The sequence below is a fragment of the Simochromis diagramma genome, unplaced genomic scaffold (genome assembly GCF_900408965.1).
Source record: "Simochromis diagramma unplaced genomic scaffold, fSimDia1.1 OVJJ01000513.1, whole genome shotgun sequence".
Lineage (NCBI taxonomy): Eukaryota > Metazoa > Chordata > Actinopteri > Cichliformes > Cichlidae > Simochromis > Simochromis diagramma.
In genome coordinates this window covers 47,146-52,711 of record NW_024387253.1, presented here as the reverse complement: position 1 = coordinate 52,711, position 5,566 = coordinate 47,146, and the positions used below count along the sequence as shown (strand labels likewise).

The window sequence follows — 5,566 nt, the reverse complement described above, 5'->3', positions numbered from 1 at the left end:
ATTAAAAATCAGAAGTAGCTTAAATTAAATAGTTGAAAGTTTTTCTAGTTTGAGGTCTTACGTGTGATGATGTTATTCTGATGTGAATAACTTTTTTTATTTATGCTCTTTTATAAATTAATATTTTATGTGTATTATACATGTCTTGTTAGTTCTTACTTCATGATATACAAGAAAACATTGACAACTGTTTATTAATAAAGAATTGTCTAGCAGACCAACCACTTATTAGATCAGAACTTTTAAACTTACTGAACACTGTGCTGAAATTAACCACCCTGCTCGCATTTCTGTTGTTTTTAACAGAGGCAGCCCAGTTGCTGTTTTTAAACTGTTCTTGTTTTTTGTCCAATCCCTCCTTTACGTTCAGGCTGCCCAGGCATCCACTGCATGTCTTCCTGTTGCAGGTGTTTGCAGCCTGACAGGAAGGGCATGGTTTGGTTTTTGGCTTTGTCATTTCTGCAAATGAAAATGGAACATGTAGGGATTATTTCAGGTCTGTTTTGGTGAAATGATTACAAAAATAATTTGTGACCAAAGAAATAAATAATATAATAATAGGCAGTATTACACCATATTTAGAAAAAAAAATCAATTAAGAGATTACAAGGGAGCCGGAGATCGACAGACGGATTGGGGCTGCAGCTGCAGTAATGCAGACGCTGCACCGGTCCGTCGTGGTGAAGAGGGAGCTGAGTGTAAAAGCGAAGCTCTCAATTTACCGGTCGATCTACGTCCCTACCCTCACCTATGGCCACGAGCTGTGGGTAGTGACCGAAAAGAACGAGATCGCGGATACAAGCGGCAGAAATGAGCTTCCTCCGAAGGGTGGCTGGCCTCTCCCTTAGAGATAGGGTGAGAAGTTCGGCCATCCAGGAGGGGCTCAGAGTAGAGCTGCTGCTGCTCCACATCGAAAGGAGCCAGCTGAGGTGGTTCGGGCATCTGACAAGGATGCCCCCTGGGCGCCTCCTGGGTGAGGTGTTCCAGGCATGTCCCAGCGGGAGGAGGCCCCGGGGCAGACCCAGGACACGCTGGAGAGATTATATCTCTCGGCTGGCCTGGGAACACCTTGGTATTCCCCCGGATAAGCTGGAGGAGGTGGCTGGGGAGAGGGAGGTCTGGGCCTCTTTGCTTAGGCTGCTGCCCCCGCGACCCGGCCTCGGATAAAGCGGATGAAGATGGATGGATGGATGGATGGAGATTACAGTCGTAAATATTGAGTAAATTGCGAGAATAGGGTTAAAAATACTGAATTAATTACAGAAAAGATGCACTGCTAAAATAGAGCAGTACTAACGGTAGCTGGGTGGCCAAGCAAGTGACTTACACAGGAGAATACATTACAAAAGGAAACATTAAATAAACTTTTGCAGAAGTAGTTCTCTTGGTACACAGACTGCTCTGTGAAAACATTTCAAGTTTGATATCAGCTGATTAATATTTTCAGTGAACATGCAAATTACCAACAGTTTATCTCAACTTACTTAGCTAGGATCTGCCTCGTGTCGAGAAACCACTTGACAGCAGGACCGTGAGTTGAAACATACATTTACTACGACTCCCAAGATGCATTGCAGTAAAAGCCATCCAATCGCCTTGCTTAAAATCTGTTGACAAAGGCGCGCTGCAGATAAGATTTAGAACAAATACAGGAATAACGGGTAGCGTCAACCTGCTGATTGTCTTCATTTCCATAGCAACGGCGGTTGAGGATTATGGGTATGCAGTTATGGGATTAGTGCGCCGTTAGCCTAAATTGGTCTTGTCGAGATGAGAATATTATTTTACTGTTACTATTCATAACCATTATTATTACTGTTGCATCACTTATCATTTATCATTATCATTTCGTCAGAGCATTTATTGAAACTGTTGATGTTACATTAAAGTCTGTATTTCAGGTGTGAGCATAATTACATAACAATCTTTCATTGCAGGTGCAACTGTAATCATGTTATACACATATTGCATTTTTGTGCTAATTAAAGAGTTGAAGCTCGGTGAAGTTAATTAATGGTCTGAAGCTTCGGTCAGCGCGACGTCTGGCCGATCAACAGGAAGTTAAGGTGACCTGGAGCCACGACAGGATTGCATACATGCTTACAATTCACCACATATTATATAGGAATAGAATAAAGGCCTGTGTGTGTTCAGCAGCCTGCTGCATTGGAGTTTGCCTGGTAACAGATGACTCAAACAGAGTCAGGAAGTATACTTCTAAAATGTCTTTGTTTGTCGAGTGAGGTCATGCACTGAGGTCAAGACACATAGTCTGCCTGCACACATGCACAGTATAAAGACTTGTTTTGCTTGTAAACGGCATGCTCATGTTCTGTTCTGAAGTGCAGTAAGTGAAATAACAGGAAGCATCTGGCGGTGGCGGAGGAACAGAGGAAGGAACTGTTCTTTTTTAGAATATGGAATTACTGGAATTGATGCATGTTATTTATCTGCTTTGACGCATAATGTTCGTCATCAACTATGTTATATATATGACACCCCATTTATTGTTCTGGGAAGATCGGTGCTGTTTGAGTGATCGTGCTCGGCTTCCCACATATATGTGCTTTAATAAAATCATTGTTTTGACGCACAATGGACCTCCAGTCGTTTGTCTCTCACCTCAAATACGAATTCAGGACAGTCTGATTGGTTGGAACCAAGCGCAGCCAAAACTAACAGGAATGGTGGATAAAACTATAAATGTGTTTTACGTGTGAAATAAAATAATAAACCCAACCAAGGTTTATGTACGTTAAATCTGCGCACTTTCAGATACTGTGTAACGCTCCCGCCCACACACCCGCTGGACATGACCGCAAACACGCCCCCCTACACCTTTTACGTAGCCCGGCTGCTCGAGTTCTTTTGCTGGTTTTTCCCGCGACTGACATGAAGTGTGCCCCCCCACCTTCTTCAAATCCAACAAAAGTGGTATCAAACGTTTATGCTACGTTGGTGCTGCAAAAATTTTTGTTTGTGCTGCTATCATTTTAAAGATATTCAAGAAAATTTCTAGAGGTCCCCAGAGGTCAACCAGCCCCCCCACATTAATTAAATCAAACAAAACTGGTGTCAATCAACTGTGCTATGTTTGTGCTGGTTTGTGCTGCTAAAATTGTCGTTTGTGCTGCTTCTGTTTTAAAGATATTAACGAAAATGTAAAGGTCAAAAGGTCTCTTCAGTATCCTTCCTGATGGCAGCAAACTGAAGACGTTGTTGAAGAGATGAGTGGAGTCACCTGTAATGAAGAGGACCTTTCAAATGAGGCAGGTGCAGTAGATCTCCTGGGGAGGGAGGCAAGAGAGGTCCCTGCAATCCTCTCCACTGCTCTCACTACCCGTTGTCATATTTTTCCTGCAGGACTCAGTGCAGGAGTCATACCACACAGTGATGCAGTTGGTGAGGATACTCTCAATGGTGCTCTGTAGAAGGTGCTCATAGTGGGGGTTGAATCTCTTGTCAGCAGAGTGAAGAGAATTGTTATGTGCATTATTATTCAGCCCCCTTTGGTCTGAGTGCAGTCAGTTGCCCATAGACATTGCCTGATGAGTGCTAATGACTAAATAGAGTGCACCTGTGTGTAATGTAATGTCAGTACAAATACAGCTGCTCTGTGACGGCCTCAGAGGTTGTCTCAGAGAATACTGGGAGCAGCAGCACCATGAAGTCCAAAGAAACACTCTGATGGACGTGTGGACAGCAATGCTGCTTTGAGCAGTACCAATGTTTCAGGGCTGGATGACGTTTTTGGGTGGGGCATCTACATCCTGACATATCAAGGTTACTTTACTTTTAGGTAAATTTGCTTTACAGAAAAATAATAGCATTTGTCATCAAGATATTTATATGACTGCACTTGCTCAGGTTTGTCCGGATTTCAAACTGTTCTTAAAGTCTTTTGATTCAAATCTGGGGCTGTGTTATTGAAAGCAGCAGAGAAATCGATGAACTGAAGTCCTTTACTCTCTACATGGTTGACAATCAGGTGAAGTAGAATCAAAAGCGCGTCCTCCACTCCTCTATTGGGCTTATGTGCAATCTGCATTGAATCAAGCTGAAGTTCAGTGTCTTCCATAATCACATTCCTGATGATTTTTTCAAAGACTGAGGTGAGGGCAGCAGGCCTGAAGTCGTTTAGAACTTTTGGACGACTAGATTTAGGACCAGGAACCACAACAGCTTCTTTCCAAAGAGAGGGCATGAACGATTTATTCAGAATAACCTAAAATATGGGACTGAGTTGTCTGTGACGGTTCTCAACAACAACAACAACAATCTTTATTTATAGAGCACATTTAAAAGCCTTGGGCATACCAAAGTGCTTTACATAAAACAATATAAAACAGTTCACACATTAACATCAAATACATAAAAGTAACGGATTATGTTCACAGATAAAGCCACCAATAAGAGAAACTGCAGCACATAGGTTATAGCAAGGTAAGACTGTACCACCATGATAAAAGACACCAATAATGGAAAGATAGCAGAGAATTTAATACAATACAATACAATAGGTCAATAGGTCACTGCAAGCAAGCCAACATTCTCAGTCATCCAGGTCATTGTAGACTAAGGAGCTTGCAAAGAAAAGCGTCTGGACTTCTTTGAGTTGCTTGAAGACGTTTCACCTCTCATCTGAGAAGATGGCGACATATTGGAAGAACTTTCTGCTGCCTGAAACATCCTCCAGACTGATGGTTGGGCAGTGGGTCACTAATGGTGTGTGTGGCATTCTTTTTGGGGGACCGCACAGCCCTCCATGTGCTCGGCAGAGGTAGCCTGACTGCCATTAGGTGCTGAAATTAGTCCTCAGACCCCTTGGTGGACTATATGCTGGTGCGGGGGGCCCGGGTTTTCTCAGCAAGCAAGCCGCTAGACTCATGTGGCTGGAGGTGTGTCAGCAGTTCCTGCAAGAAGAAGGCATGAGATGTGTGGATGGCCCGACCATTCCCAGACTGAATCATTTGAGGACATCTGGGACATCAATGTCTCACTCCATCCACCAATGCACCACAGGACTGTCCAGGAGTTGGCAGATGCTTTAGTCCTGGAGTCTGGGAGGAGATCATCAGGAGAGACTCTGCCACTTATCAGGAGCATGCCCAGGTGTTGTAGTGAGGTTATACAGGCATGTGTGGGACCACACAGACTACAGAGCTCATTTTGACGTGTTTTAAGGACATTACATCAAACCAGATGAATGATTGTATTGCACTGCATAAGGAAAAACCCAATATGAGCTAAAGGCATCCTCTTCACATTACTTCACTCAGTAAGTTTATACTATGTTTAATGTGCATTTTCTTCCTCAGTGTAGACATAACATGTTAGCGCTCCCTCGGTTCTTTTTGGAGACAGATCCTGAGACAGCAGGCAGTTTGGAGACTCATGCCAGCTGTGGTCATTAGGAAAACTTTGATTTAATATTGTTTCATGACACTATCCTAGGTACATATTTATTGGATACACAATGACACGAGTAAACTCCCATTTTAGAATCATGGCTTCTTTGCATGATTACGCCTCAGACTTTTTTCCCTTTGTTTTTTCCTTCCCCCCC

The 5,566-nt window shown here is 43.0% G+C and overlaps 1 long non-coding RNA gene across 1 annotated transcript; it reads right to left on the bottom strand.

The window, feature by feature from the left end:
* Positions 1-347: 347 nt before the first annotated feature.
* Positions 348-1,996, bottom strand: LOC120715203. The gene is made up of 2 exons (XR_005691565.1): positions 1,485-1,996; positions 348-459 (listed from the first exon to the last, which is right to left on the bottom strand). It is a non-coding gene; the product is annotated as an uncharacterized LOC120715203 (long non-coding RNA).
* Positions 1,997-5,566: the final 3,570 nt, after the last annotated feature.